The sequence below is a fragment of the Papio anubis genome, chromosome 9 (genome assembly GCF_008728515.1).
Source record: "Papio anubis isolate 15944 chromosome 9, Panubis1.0, whole genome shotgun sequence".
NCBI classification, from domain to species: Eukaryota; Metazoa; Chordata; class Mammalia; order Primates; family Cercopithecidae; genus Papio; species Papio anubis.
In genome coordinates this window covers 89,672,033-89,688,478 of record NC_044984.1, presented here as the reverse complement: position 1 = coordinate 89,688,478, position 16,446 = coordinate 89,672,033, and the positions used below count along the sequence as shown (strand labels likewise).

The following is a 16,446-nucleotide window of genomic DNA, read 5'->3' as shown; positions in this document are numbered from 1 at the left end:
TCATCTTCTAGGTTAAGGTTCACAACAATAAAAGGTATTATTATCATCATCATTATTATTTTTATTCCAATTCCACAGATGAGGAAACAGGTTCACTCAGTTAGAAAAAGCAGGATAATACTATATTACTTAAAATAAGAAACAGTCCTTTCCATGTCTATTAAGGAAGATACCAAAAAGTTACTTACAGTTCAGTACAAATACAACCAAGCAAATTAACAATGTCAGGAAAGTATTTGGATACTATGAAAACAGGAGAGATAGCTAAGATAGACCAAGACATTTAGGGAATATATTCTTGCGTTCAGAAGACTGAGGAAGAGTGGGAATCTGCTGGACTGGTAGCAATTTGTGGAAAAACAATTTGAGAGAACAGGAATTGAATCAAATGCCTTTCTTTTAAGCTACGTTTAATCTCTTTTTTTAAGAAAATATTAAAAAAACAGTAATATAAGGAAAATATGTTTCTTATCCCTCTACCAGATTTAAAATTTCTGGCAGCACAAATGGTTAATCTTGATATCACCCATAATGTATATTCAAATATTACCTTGAATTACTGAATCTGCATTTTCAAAGTGAACTGTGAACCCCACCCTGCTCTTGCCCCAGTGGGGGCAAGAGAACAAGAATGCCAGTTCATTTGTTTGGGCTGACCTTACATACTTTAAAAAAAAACATTGTTTTTAAGGCAGTAGAACCCTTTCTTCAAATGAACTCCCATGGGGAAGAACAATAAATAAGATGGATCAAAGGGAAGTTACTCTAACTCTGGGTCAGCAGCCTTTTTCGGTAAAAGGCCAGATAGTAAATATTTCAACTCTGCAAGCCATATGGTCTCTGTCACAACTAATCAAGTCTGCTGCTGTAGTGAGAAAACAGACACAGCCAATACATAAACTAATGAGTATGGCTATGTCCCAATAAAACTTTATTTATAGACACTGAAATTTGAACTTCATATAATTTTCACATGTCACAAAATATTCTTTTGATATTTTCCCTAGCTGTTTAAAAACATTTTAAAAACCTGCCATACAAAAATGGGGGTACAGGTCACAGTGGCAAATCCAGCCCAAAAACCTTAATTTGCTGACTCCTGTTCTTTTTGTTTTCTTTTTTTCTTTTTCTCTTTCTTTCTTTCTCTTTTTTTTTTTTTTTTAGATAGGGTCTCACTGTATTGTCCAGGCTGGCCTAGAACTCCTGGGCTCAGGCTGTCCTCTGGCTTCAGCCTCTTGAGTAGCTGGGACTACAGGTGCAAGCCATCATGTCCTCCTCTTCTAATAAAAGACTCAGTCAAAACCAGGAGACATATTCTTGACTGCTAAGTGTTCTCGGCAAGAGACTTAGAGAGTTGAGATGAGTACAAACTTTTTATTGAGATTATAATGCCCTTTTTTACTGCACACATAGCTAATACTCTCATCACTGACCCTAATGTCCTTTCCTTTTTCACTTTATGTCACAGATCACAAAATAACAAAATATAGTATAGATTTTTTTTTTTAAATGATAATCAGAAGAGAAACAAGAATATTTTGTTCTTCAAATATGTTCTGTATATAAGCTGAGGGCACATATACATACTCAGTTCAGATCACCATAATCTGGAACACTTGCTATTTCACATTTCACAACAACAGCACATTAATCACTCACCTTGTATATCACAGATCATATCCAACAGTATCATGTGATACAGCAAATTCTACCAGTAGCTTATTCTGCCTTTTCTCCAAATAAAACTTCCCATTAACTTTTTGACTGGTTTCACAGGCTTCTTGTTAAAGGTGTAGCACATCCATTTGTGCTATATAACTATGAGTGATTCCTCAGTAGTTTTGGTTTCTTCCCCATCTTTAGTAACAGATCAGTTTTATCTCAGAAAGCACTGTTTTACAGTTCTGGAGAAATCTGGCCTACCAAGGTGATCACCATACTTTGTTTTATGACTGTATGTAACAAAGTATTTGACAAAGTTTCATAGAAGACAACCTTTGGAGACTGAGGTGAATGTATTGCAGGTTCAATAAAATGTAATTTCTAGTTATCTACTAGTTATATTTCATATTTGCATTTTTCTATTTTTCTATTTTCTACTAGTTATATTTCATATTTGCATTTTCTATTTTTGGCTGTTAGTGCAAATCACATCACTTCCTAACACATGTAAACCCAGATACTGTATGAACGCTATGAACACTCAAGTTCTATTCATTATGTTTACATTAATTCTTTAAAAATGTTTAGGAATAAAATTGCTATCAGTTTTTCTCTGAAACTGTCAAATAACTTGTGTATTATTTAATAGATCTCAGAAAACCATATCCTGACCAGTAGTTCTCAAATTTTTGGTCTCAGCTCTCCTTATAATCTAAAAAATTATTGAGAGCCCCAAAGAGCTTTTGTTTACATGGACATCTAATGATATCATATTAGAACTGAAAACTAAAATTTAAAAAAAAATTACCATTTTACTTGAAAATAGCAATAAACCTGTTACAATGTTAAACATATGTTTAATGAAAAAATTCTCCAAAATGAAAAAAATTCCTAGAGAAGAACAGATTGTTTTACACTTTTTGCAAATCTCTTTATTGTTTGGCTTAATAGAAAATTGCTGGATACTTATATCTGCTTCCGCATTCAATGTGTTGCAATTTATTGTTTTGGGTGAAGTATACAGAAAAATCAAGGCTTACACAAATAATATAGTTGGAAAGCCAGAAGTATTTTAAGTCTTTTCTGATCATTGTAGCATCAAAGAGGAATAGCCATACCAAAACAACAAGTAATAGTTTCAAATAGCTAAATGTTAATATAGAATATGCAACCATCTGATGAGCTTTTTGTACTCTGTACATGCACATGAGAATGGGAGTGAAAAAGGCAAATAATGTCTTATTATTAAAACCTGATCATCCAACATAAGATAATTTATTTTGACTTTTTTTTTCTTTTACAGCAAGGGGGGGCTCCCCATTGCAACTGTTCTGACCACTATATTTAGAGGTTTTGGGATATTAGGCTTATACACTAATAAATACAGGGAAATGTTTATTTTTCATAAAGTATTATATGGCAGTTTTAGAAAGGGGTGTTTTTGTGTGGAGGGTAAAGCAGAGTAGGTAGTTGTCTCTATTATGACTTTTCCTTGGTTCAAGCAAAATAAAACCACAAATGTTTTATTTAAGTTGTTTTTTTTGAAGAGAAATCATTAACACTGGACTCAAACTATAATTTCGAAGTATTGGAGAATGTTATTGATGCCAAAAGAAATACGAGTAACCTCAGACACAGCATGTGGGAGCTCCTCAGGAAATCTTTGTGGTTCACTATTCCTGTAAGTTTTAGCTGACAGAAAACATGTATCATAACACAAGAAAGAATTTTGCTAAATGAAAAACATCCAAGAAACTTTGGTTGTGCTAAGATTGTTCTGGTGGCTGAAACATTTTTGCAATAAAAATAAACAAAAATAGACAGGAAAACCCCAAATTTTTGCTGAAGAAAGCTCTTCAAGAAAATATTTCATCCAAGTCCTACACTACTGGCATTTCTTGCCAGTCCTACTCCCTGCAGGCCCCACATAAAGATATCAGATCCAGGTGGGTGCAGTGGCTCACGCCTGTAATCCCAGCACTTTGGGAGGCCAAGGCAGGTGGATCACTTGAGGTCAGGAGTTTGACACCAGTCTCGCCAACATGGTGAAATCCCGTCTCTACTAAAAATACAAAAATTAGCCAGGCATGGTGGCACACGTCTGTAATCCCAGCTACTCGGGAGACTGAAGCAGGAGAATCTCTTGAACCTGGGAGGTGGAGGTCACAGTGAGCTGAGATCCCGCCACTGTACTTCAGCCTCGGCAACAGAGTGAGACCCCAGCTCCAAAAAAAAAAAAAAGAAAAGACAAGACATCAGATCTTTCAGATGTATACAGTTTGACCATTCACTTATGGCAACGCTTGTTTTCTACATGATTCATGATGTATTCTGTACAAGTGCCAGTGTCATCACTACATCATTGCTGGTTAGCTTTTATTTGAGACAGGGTCTTTCTCTGTCACCCAGGCTGGAGTGCAGCGGCATGATCATAGCTTACTATAGCCTCAACCTCTGGAGGTCAAGCAATCCTCCCACCTCACCCTCTGAGTGGCTGGGACTACAGGTACAAGCCACCATACTCAGATAATTTTTAAATTTATTGTAGAGATGGAGTCTTGCTATGTTTCTCTGGCTGGTCTTTAACTCCTGGCCTCAAGGGATCCTCCCGCCTCAGCCTCTTGAGTCATTGGGATTACAGACATGAGCAGTTGTATCTGGCTACAATGCTTTTATTATTAGCTTCACTCTTTTAAACTGCTTTAAACTCTTATAGATAGAACAAGTTGTAAGCTTTCAGGTCTTGGGTCAGAGAAGAATGGGCCAAAGATGGCAGAATTAGGCAACTGATTCAATAATAAATACTTACTGAACATTTTCCATGTCAGGCAACATGTAGGCACAGGGGATAAAACAAAACAGGAAAAGTTTTTCCTAAAAAGTTTTATCTTGTGATACCTCTGATAAAACCATGGTTCATTAAGCTTTCAACATTACCAAGGAAATACTGAGTGCTCTGGTACTTTCTAGGAATGCTCTGTTTCCAGAAAAATCCTCTCCCTGTTTCAGCTTCCTTAAGCACAAAGTAAGAATGCTATGGGACTCCTAAACTTGTTCAGGTAGTAAAATAAAACTCACGACACTCTGAGAAACAAGATAAAAAAGTGGTACTTTTATTTTTTATTTTTTGAGACAGAGTCTCCCCGTGTCACCCAGGCTGGAGTACAGTGGCATGATCTTGGCTGACTGCAACCTCCACCTCCCGGGTTCAAGTGATTCTCCTGCTTCAGCCTCCCAAGTAGCTGGGATTACAGGCATGCGCTACTACGCCTAGATAATTTTTTGTATTTTTAGTAGATATGGGGTTTCATCATGTTGGCTAGGCTGGTCTTTAACTCCGACCTCAAATGATCCGCCCACCTCAGACTCCCAAATTGCTGGGATTACAGGCATGAGCCACCATGCCTGGCCAAAAGTGGTATTTTAAAATACAGAATTTTGTGCTAAACCAAATGCCATCTTATGCTACAATATAAGCTAAATACAGAGTATGGAAATCCTGCAGATCAAATTATTTAGTTCCCATGACTCAAGGACATATCTAAATAAATAATGAAATGCATTTGTCTTTAAAAAAAAAACACACACACACACCAAAAACAAATTATCAAATTTCTTCAACAAATAAATGACTTTTAAAACAGTGAGAGGTGGGAGACTGAGGTGGGAGGGAGGATGGTGTAAGCCTGGGAGGCAGAGGTTGCAGTGAATAGAGATCGCACCATTGCACACCAGCCTGGATGACAGGGCCAGATCTTGTCTAAAAAAAAAAAAAAAAAAAAAAAAAGAGGCAAGAGGGTGGGGTAAGACTAAAGGGACCTATCACCCAGTGCAGCATATGGACATTGTTTTCGATCCTGCTTGGAACAACTGTAAGAAGGCATTTTCGAGAATTTAAGGAAGCTCAAACACAGACTAGGTATTAGATTATTAGGAAATTATTATTAATTTTGTTAGTTAGATGAGATAATTATATTGGTGTTATCATTATTTATTTATTTAGAAACAGGGTCTCGTTCTGCCACCCATGCAGTGGCGTGCATGGCTCACTGCAGCCTCAAACTCCTGGGCTCAAGGGATCCTCCCACCTCAGCCTCCTGTGTAGCTGGTACTACAGGTATGTGCCACTATGTCCGGCTAATTGTTCTTTATTTTAGGGACAGGGTCTCACTATATTGCCCAGGCTGGTCTCCAACCCCTAGGCTCATGTGATCCTCCCACCTCGGCCTCCCAAAGCACTGGGATTATAGGTGTAAGCCACTGTGCCTGGCCAGTGTTATCTTGGAAAAGGAAAAAAAAAAGAGTTCTTAGTCTGTTTTGTGTTGTTATAACAGAATACTTGACACTGCATATTTTATAAAGAAAGAAGCTTACTTAGCTCATAGTTCTGCAGGCTGGGAAGTTCAAGAGCATGCCACTGGCTTCTGGTAAGGGCTCTGCTGCCTAGATATAATATGGTAGAAGGTCAAAAGGGGAGTGGTTATGTGCAAAGGGGCCAAGCACTAAGGATGTCCTTACTTTATAACCTGCTCTTTCAAGAACTAATCAATTCCCAAGAGAACTAATTCAGTTTTGAGAGAGCAAAAACTCACTCACTATTGTGAGAATGGCACCAAGCCATCCATGAAAGTGGAGCCTCGTGACCTAAATGCTTCCCATTAGGTCCTACCTCTTAAAGGTTCTACCTCCCAACATCGTTGCATGGCAATTAAATTTCAAATGAGTTTTGGCAGGGACAAACCACACCTAAATCACAGCAAGTACTTGTCTGTTAGAGATACATACTGATACATTTACAGGTGAAATTAGGTAATGTCTGATATTTGCTTTATTTTTATTTATTTATTTATTTATAACAGGACAAATGGGAGTCATATGGTATTTGCTTTAAAATACACCAAGAAAAAAGATGGGAGAGGGGAAGAGGAATAGATGAGACAGTTTGGTAAAATGTTAACAGCTGCTGAAGCTGAGTGATGGGTAAATGGAGCTTTTTTCTTTTTTTTTTGAGATGGTGTCACACTCTGTCACCCAGGTTGGAGTGCAGTAGTGCTATCTCTGCTCATGGCAACCTCCAAGCAATCCTCCTATCTCTGTCTTCCAAGTAGCTGGGACCACGGGTGTGCACCACCACCCCCAGTTCACTTTTTGCATTTTTGGTAGGGACGGGGTTTCACCAGGTTGCCCAGGCTGGTCTGGAACTCCTGAGCTTAAGTGCTGGAATTACAGGCATAAGCCACCAGGCCTGGCCATGGAGTTTTCGTTGTAGTATTCTCCCCCTTAAAATACAATTTTAAGGTCTATAATAAAAGTCTTTTAAAAATCAGATGCTAGGTTTTCCTAAAGTCTGGTATAAAAGGCTTAAGAAAATACTATGGAACAAAAATGTAAACTCGAAAATATTCAACTTATTATTATTATAATCTGGGGAAAAAAATCATTTTATTGTTTTTTTTTTTTGGTGAGATGGAGTTTCGCTCTTGTGGCCCAGGCTAGAACACAGTGGCGCCATCTCGGCTCACTGCAACTTCCCCCTCCCAGGTTCAAGTGATTCTCCTGCCTTAGCCTCTCAAGTAGCTGGGACTACAGGAGTCAGCCACCATGCCCAGCTGACTTTTGTATTTTTAGTAGACACAGGGTTTCACCAGGTTGGCCAGGCTGGTCTCGAACTCCTGACCTCAGGTGATCCACCTGCCTCAGCCTCCCAAAGTGCTGGGATTACAGGCGCGAGCCACCACGCCCGGCCCATTTAGATTTTAGATTTTAAAACACCGCATATGTAGTCCCAGCTACTGGGGATGCCTGCTTGAGTCCAGGAGTTTGAGGCTGTAGGGCCTATGGTCACACTTGTGAATAGCCACCATACTCCAGCCTAGGCAACATAGCAAAATCCTGTCTCTAAAAAACAAAACAAAACAAAACAAAATAAAAACCAGAAAAAAACCCATTAGAGTCTTACAAACTTCCATCTAATAGTCTCAGGTGATTTTATTTCTATTTTTTCTTTTTTAGAGACAGGGTCTCACTATGTTGCCCAGGCTGATCTTGAACTCCTGGCCTCAAGCAATCCTTCCACCTTGGCCTCCCAAAGTGCTGGGATTACAGGTGTGAGCCACCACGTCCAGCTCAAACTTTCATCTAGTAGTGGTACTTCCATAGCAGTGGTACTTTTAACCTCTACTGAAAGAGAATATGACAAAAAGCAAAAGTTAATATAGTTAAGATCTAAAATAAATTTATGAGTTAATCACATGTGTATCAACTAGTGTAACTTGTACACGTTATTTTATGTATTTATTTTAAAAATTCAGAAAATGATGAGCAAGTATTTGGACTTGTAAACTTCCTGCAACAATGTCTATGCTTTTTAATATTTTCACCGAGGTCAACAAATATCAAAGGTATCCTCTAGCAACATGATTTCAAGTTGCTAGTCTCAGTGAAGGCACAAGTAAGTGTCTACTTACTTGTCAATTTGAATTATTCACATTGTCTTTCCACAAGCTAATATAAAGTTCACGGAATAAACTATTCTCAATTATGTGATTTTTCTGAGCCATGTTTTAAAATCACCATTAAACAAGACAGTTAAAAACAAAAAGTAGAAACAAAAAAACTACTATGTTCTTATAAAGCAGTGGTTCTCAAAGTAGATCATCACTGCACAACTCCCCCTCCCCACATCTGGCAATTTCTGGAGACATTTTTCATTGTTAAAACTGAGGAGTGTGCTAGGCAGGGTAGCTCAAACCTGTAATCTCAGGACTTTGGGAGGCCAAGGCAGGAGGAACTGCTTGAGGCCAAGCATCTGAGACTATCCTAGGCAATATAAAGCAAGACCTTGTCTCTACTAAAAATAAAAGAATTAGCCAGAAATGGTGGTGTGCACCTGTGGTCCCAGCTACTTGGGAGGCTGAAAGTGAAAGTGAAGGACTGCTTGAGCCTGGAGCTCAAGGCCGCAGTAAGCCATTTAAGACTCGTCTCAAAACAAACTAACAAAACCTGTCGGCAAGGCATGGTGGCTCACACCTATAATCCCAGCACTCTGGGAGGCCAAGATGGGTGGGTCACTTGAGGTCACAAGTTTGAGACCAGTCTGGCCAACACAGTGAAACCTCGTCTCTACTGAAAAAAAAAAAAACACAAAAATTAGCCAGGCATGGTGGTGCACATCTGCAGTCCCAATGACTTGGGAGGCCTGAGGCAGGAGAATCGTTTGAACCCAGGAGGCGGAGGCTGCAGCCAAGATAGTGCCACGGCACTCCAGCCTGGGCAACAGAGCGAGACTCCATCTTAAAAAAACAAATCCCAAAACCCCCAAAAAACTGTGGGGTGGATGTGAGCAGTGCTACTGGTATCTAGTGCATAGAGATCGGGATGCTGCTCAACATCCTATATTGCATAGGACAACCCTCACAAAGAGTTATCTGGCCCAAAGTGTCAATAGTTCTAAGGCTGAGAACCTGTTTTCGAGCATTTCGAGTTCAATCAGAGATTGAAAAAAATCACAAAAAAATAAGTAGCCTAGCAGCTGCTTTCATTATTTACTTTTTATTTTGGGATGGTGACTGATGTGAAAAGCAGTGACCAAAATGGAAAATTAGTTGTTTTTCATGACTTGCAATGCTCAACAGCCTGTTGCAAAAACTCAACAGGCTTTCTAAGAGTGAAATGAGCTACCTTCAAAATAACTGCATTAGAATTCGTGCATTGGAATTTTAATCAGCTACTAATATAAAACCAAAATACTATAGCACTTCGTTACACTTAAAGAAGTATTGTGATGATCAATATGAACCTTTAAATAGGCTGAGAAATGTTATTACAGTATTAAAAATATCTGAGGAAAATAATTTTCTATATAACATCGTTTTACTCCAGTAGAGCCTTAAATTTTAAAAACTTTAAGAATAGCTGAGCTAAGCTGTTGGGAGATTATTTCTACATAAACTTCATGCTCATCTAACTGATATTCAGTCTTCCAAAAAAAAAAAATTTCCTTCTTTAAAAAATTCTGTTGGGGTGTCAACATAAGAAAAGAAGTGCAAATCTGACTATCTGGGCCACAGATATTAACTAGGAAAGTTAGATATCTCAATAAACCTAGCGTCTTCCACAAATGGCACTTTACTGAATGGTTTCTTTTGGATATTGACACACTAGTAATATCAATACTACAGGTCCACAATCCAGCACCTCTACTGGACTAAGAACAGTCAACGACTGTCTATCTTACAACTCAGTACTCGTTGCAATGTTTCTGTTTTTCTTCTATGTCTCTTTCTTTCCTTTCTTTCCCTTCTTTCCCTTCTCTTTCTTTCTTGCTTGCTTGCTAAGAACAGTCAATCTTTGTCTGTCTTCCAACTCAGTAGTCATTGTTGCAATGCTTCTTTCTGTTTTTCTTCTATGTCACTTCTTTCTTCATCTCTCTCTTTCCTTCCTTCCTTCCTTCCTTCCTTCCTTCCTTCCTTCCTTCCTTCCTTCCCTCCCTCCCTCCCTCCCTCACTTCTTCCTTCCCTCCCTCCTTCCCTCCCCTCCTCCCCCTCCTCCTCCTCCTCCTCCTTCTCTCTCTTTCTCTCTTTCTTTCTTTCTCCGGTCTGTTGTTCACGCCGGAGTGCAGTGGCACAATCTCGGCTCACTGCAACCTCCATCTCCCACGTTCGAGTGATTCTCCTACCTCGGCTTCCCAAGTAGCTGGGATTTAAGGCATGCGCCACCACACTTGGCTCATTTTTGTATTTTTAGTGGAGATGGTGTTTCATCATGTTGGCCAGGCTGGTCTCAAACTCCTGACCTCAAGTGATCTGCACTCCTTGGCCTCGTAAAGTGCTGGGATTACAGGCGTGAGCTACTGCGCCGGGCCCTATGTCACTTATTCTGTGTGTCTGAACCCTCCAAGCTCTTCACACTAGCCCTGATGCACCCTTGAGACTCTCTCCTTCCCTTTATCAGAAGAGCTGATCTCAGGGCCATATACCCTTTCAGAAAAGCAATTTGTAGTCTGCACTAACTACTGGCCAAATTCTGATTCTGGTCCCTCACACTATCTGTTCTCTCTTGCAGATGGCAATGACTGAGTGCTAACAGCATTCCAGTGTAAAGATCATCTGGATAGAAAAGGGATAATCATCATTTACTCCTTTATCACTAGCCAAATACTTATTGAGTGCCTACTCTGTGTCAGGCACTAGTTACTTGGGTAGTTCTCGCCCATTAACTTCTCTCTGGGGATATACAAGAAAAGTTAACTTATTTCATCTGTAAAAGGACACTAAGCTCAACTACTCAACCTGGGTTTGTTTGTTTTTTACTGTCTTGCTGCTTTTATACGAAAAATTTAAACAATACAACAAGATATAAAATGAGAAATAACTTTGTTTTTCCTACCCTAGTCCCCTAGTCTCTCATCCAAAAGGTAATAAATATTTAGCTCATGAATCCTTCCCCCCAAATTTAGTATCCACTTACATATGTATGAATAGCCTTCAAAATTTCTATACAAATGGAAATATACTATACACTTTTCTCTGCACTTGGTTTCATTGACTGTATTTTAGAGACCTTTCCATATTAGGACATATATTGTACCTTATTCCTTTTCAGTGTCCTTATACCATTTAAATTCCATGAATCTATCATGATTTATTTATCCAGTCTCCTATTGTTGGATACTTGGACTACAAGAGGTATAGAAAAATGAAAACATTTAATAAATGTGTTTAAGTATTAAAATCAAAATAACTTGATTACTGATTGAAAATGGTTGGCAACGGAGGGATCAAGATTAAGATTGCTGATTTGAAGAATCAGGTGGTGCTATTTAATGAAATATGAAACAGTGGCGCAGCAACAAATCTGAGGATGAAGGTGATGTATTAGAAGTGCCTTATGAGATAGTCAAATGTGAATGGCGTAGACCTAAAATGTCTGGAAAGTAGCCTACTGAATGTATAGATTCAAGTTTTTAGCATATAAATATGGTGGCAAACTCATATGATATACCAGTATAGAAACGTATGTAGTCTGTAAGATCAACTAGAGATAATGGTATGGGAAGACAGGAGGGCCCTAACAGAGTTACTATACATATTTTAGAAAACAGCAGAGCCAAGCCTGAAAAACAATGTAGTAACACTAAAAATAGTTAACATTTGCTGAGTTGCTTATTTAGTAGGCATTGAGTTAAGCACGTTTTATAATACCTCATTTAATTCTAACAACTCTATAAAGAGGTATTTTTATTATTACTCTCATTTTACAGATGAGGAAATGAGTCATAAAGAGGTATAACTTGCTTAAAGTCACCATCAGAACATAAACCCAGTTGGTCTGATTCCAAAGCTCATACTTTTAAACTATAATATAAAATTGTCTCTTTGAGAAAAATTGAGATGTAAAAGAAACCACCTCTCTCAAGTTCACCATATATATCATATGTTATATTCTATAAGGTTCAAAATGCTGAACCCTGCAAGGTATAATTTTTAATTCAATCATATTTTTGTCTCTCTTCAAGCTAACTTCATCTTAAATTGTCCCCTTCCATTGGTGGTTTTCAGTTTCATAGAAGCTATACAATCTGGGAACATACCAATACAGACTTTTTTCTCACGAGAATATTTTGGAAAATGCTCATATAAAATTGGTGTTATTACGATCTACAGGCTCCATGATTTTTATTCATCCTTCAGAGAGTGCTCTGTATTTATTAGCCTAAGGCTAATATAAAGTAGCAAATGGGAAGAAGTCAAGAAATTTTAAGGTATAAATTCAGAGAAGAGAAATAATCAGGAGGCAATGGATTACCAATTTAGAAATTTAGTTTCCAAGGGAAATAGAGCCATAGCAGGCACCAACATGAACAAGATAATGAAAACAAAACAAAACAAAATAATATTCCAGTGCTGTGTTTTCCCAAGGCTATGGGGCTATAAGTGGTGACTGTTTGATAATGGCTCTTGATCTTTTCCCACTGCCCATTTCTGAGTTTACAGCAAGTTTAACCTCTGGTTTGGTGATGTCAGTGGAGGCTGATAATTCTGCTTGATACTACCCAGATGCACAATCTTCTCACAGGAGGATGATCAGTGTAGTTCCTATCTGGTTGGTTGATTTATTTTCCACCCATCTCCCCACAAACAACAGCAGTACTAAACATTTATTGAGTACCCAGACAGGGCCAGGAATTAATCTAAGTTTGTTTGTTTTTTTTTTGTATATACAAGCCTGTCTCATCTTTGCAATAACCTTATGAGGCATGGCTCATTTTAGATATGAGGAAACTAAGGCACAGAGAGACCAAGGGAACTTGCCCAAAGTCACAAGGACAGATAGTAGTAAATAAAAGAAGAGGGATTTTTCTGGGTCGGAAAAACCTGATAGATTCAGTGCTGTTATCTACCCCATAATATTGTAAATAATTTTGAGTAAATAAGTTCATTAATTTGGTCTAATGTAGTACTGTGTATAGTTGTTTGTTTTACTTAACTAGAAACTAAACTTGTAATTTTAAATCTATTTAGCAGATTAAGTTAGAAAACTCAAAATAGGCTAGCATTATTCTCCTGATAATATCTACATTTATTCCCAATCCTTATTTTTGCTTCAGATGAGCTATAGCTCACATGTAAGAATTCAGTAAGAGCCAGGCACCATGGTTGATGCCTGTAATCCCAGCGGATCACTTGAGGTCAGGAGTTTGAGATCAGCCTGTCCAACGTAGTGAAATCCCCTCTCTACTGAAAATACAAAAATTAGCCGGGCATGGTGGCGGGAGACTGTAATGTGGGTTTATTGTAATACCAGCTATTCGAGAGGCTGAAACAGGAGAATCACCTGAACCCAGGAGGCAGAGGGTGCAGTGAGCCAAAATCATGACACTGCACTCCAGCCTGGGCAACAGACAGAGACTCCCTCTCAAAAAAAAAAAAAAAAAAAAAAAAAAAAAGAAAATTCAGTAAGAGCATTTGCCTCACGTTACACAAGGTTAGAAATTGGCTGCAAAGGTTCTTGGGGGCTACAGAAACAATGGTACTCTAGTCTTAAAAATTACTTTCAAAACTAGCTTAATGGGTTTCAAAAACAACTCATTGAAAATGGAGGCCCAGAGCGGTGTCTCTCGTCTGTAATCCCAGCACTTTGGGAGGCCGAGGCGGGCGAATTTTTTACAATGAGAACATATTCATGTGTTATCTGTGTGGAAAAAGGTAGTTAAAAAGAAAAGAAAAAAAGAAGGTACCCAATTACATGTGAGTTTAGTAAATGAATAAAATGAGCCAATACACTTTTCCATATAAAAACTAATGATGGGGTGGGTGCAGTGGCTCACCCCCGTAATTCCAGCACTTTGGGAGGTTAAGCCATGTAGATCACTTGAGCCAAGGAATTTGAGACCAGTCTGAGCAACATGGCGAAACGCTGTCTCTACAAAAAATACAAAAATTAGCCGAACATGGTGGTACACACCTGTGCTCTTAGCAACTCAGGAGGCTGAGGCAGGAGGACTGCTTGAGCTTGGGAAGTAGAGGATGCAGTGAGCTCAGATTGTGCCACTGCACTCCAGCCTGGGCGATAGAGTGAGACTCTGTTTCAAAAAATCCAAAAAATAAAACAAAGGAACAAAAAAACCCAAACCAAACCAACCCCAAAACTAACGCTCTACTTCAACTATTACACATTCCTTTATTTAAAATGTCAGTATGATATCTAAACCACATTATCAGGTTTGGCAAAATGCTAACTATTGTCAGATGTCAGATGTTATTTGGGCCTGCAGTCCATATTAAATACAAAAAGCAAGAAAACACAGGCACACTAGCTACTAACAGAGAAGGGCGTATAAGGCACAAAGCATTGGCACAAAAGCCCAAAATTGTGTAATGTTTGAGAAGTAACTTTGTTAACGCAGACTTCACACCTATATGAATCTGTGCTTATTCTGGTTCAAAGGATCAAAAAGCCTTTAATTTCCATTCCCAAGTTACAGAATTCACCAACTTATATGTAACTTTTCTTCAAGTTTGTACCAATTTGTAATTTCTCTGGGAAAAAAGTATTCTCTACATACTACCATGTAAATTACATATTTTTAAAAGTTTCTACCATGCCAACAGAACCTTAAAAGATCTTTAATTCAAAATAAAATCTCTAGGGAAAAGGTATCTGCAACTAAAGGGATTTGATGGGAAAATATGTGCCTGAAAATTATTATGTGTTATTTCAAAGCATTTAAAAAAATATTTTATCTTTGAATACAGCTTAAAGCTATAGGTCTAAATGTGACTATCACATGTAGAACAACAATATATCGTTTTTGGAAATACCACTGAAAAGGATTAAACTCCTCTTGTTAATTGCTATGATTTCCATGTTTTTCCAGGCTAGCTACAGAATATCACAAAATAAACTGATGAGTAAAACTGTAACAAATTATAAAAGGCAGTGATTTTTCTCAATTTTTAATGAGGAATCTACTTAAAAGGCTAAATCTCTGTCAAAATTAACAAAATCCCATGATGGAAAATAAATTTCCCCATAATTGTATTGCCAATGTAGTAAATTTCTATAGACTTTTCACTTATCTTAATTCAGTACACAATCACAAAGTATAATCTGAAATTAACTACTTTGTGCTTTTATCTCCCTTAAACCTTAGATAATATCAGGATATTAAGATATAAAATAATAGGAAATGCTTTTCAGAGCATTCACATTTCAACATAATTTCTAACTTAGTATACCAAAAGCCCCAAATTCAAGCATTAGTTAATTAATCAGCAAAGTAAAATCGAATCATAGAATTTAAAGAGATTAAGCTAAAAGGGTCCATTAAAATTGGTCCAACTGATTAAACTACTCACAGACAGCATGGTTCTAATTTCTCCAGTTGACCTAAATGAAAAATTTACTGCCTCTTGTCCATATTCTTTTTTGATCCATACATTTCTTTCTTTGATGATTCCCACTTGTTTCTCCAGAAGAACTACAGTACAAAATGGCCACTGAATTGGAGGGCGTGCCTCTGTCATTACTAAGCATTTTCCTATCAGAAGCAGACCTTTGAAAAAATATCTGAACATTATTTCTTCAGTGCTGTTATTACTCAGCAACTACAGACGAAGGTAATAGGAATACCGGAGTTTTAAAAATGCCTTCAAAGGATGTTTTTAGTGTTAGTGTTTATTTAAAAGTTTTTAAATAAACCAAGAAAAAGTGAGACACATATATTAATAAGTTTGTCCGGCTGTAGGCTTCTAATATTTTCCACTGAAATCCTATCCAATGATTCTTATATGAGATGTAATAAATAGCAAACATTTTAAAAAAGAGTAACCTTAAGATTTCTCTACACAACAGTACAAATGTACTTAAGTGCAATACTACCTAAGTCCAAAATCTAAATAAAAATCAAACATACCCATCAAACGACTAAGAGATACAATAGGAGAAAACTGACTCACACAGCTTTTATACTCTATTGACTAAAAAGCAAGGATAGCAGTGGATTGTCTTAACTAAGTGGAGAGAAGCCAGCAATGGTAGATTGGTATCTCCCTGGTTCTGATGCTACTTTTAATATTATTTGAAATCTAGCTAATTAACTGGCACGTATCAGTCACTTAAATGAATGCAGACCAGAAGCAAGGAGAGGAAGCAAAACTTCATTTTCAACTGCTTTAAGACAAAGGCCAGAAGATCAAACACAATTGGCAAAATATTGGATGTGAGGAGAGCATGGAGTAAACTTTAATATAATGTTTGGATATTATGAGATAACATCCAACT

At 37.7% G+C, this 16,446-nt stretch overlaps 1 protein-coding gene across 20 annotated transcripts in view; it reads right to left on the bottom strand.

Annotated features, from left to right (window-relative positions):
* Positions 1-16,446, bottom strand: part of VEZT (vezatin, adherens junctions transmembrane protein) — an 80,247-nt gene that overhangs the window by 50,995 nt on the left and 12,806 nt on the right. For 4 of the 20 annotated variants that reach the window (XM_021922801.2, XM_021922800.2, XM_009181441.4 and 1 more), the window contains exon 2: positions 6,037-6,105. The exons of the other annotated variants lie outside the window; for them this stretch is intronic. The gene's annotated coding sequence lies outside the window, so the exon portion shown is untranslated. The remainder of the gene's footprint in view (positions 1-6,036; positions 6,106-16,446) is intronic. 20 annotated transcript variants of the gene reach the window in all.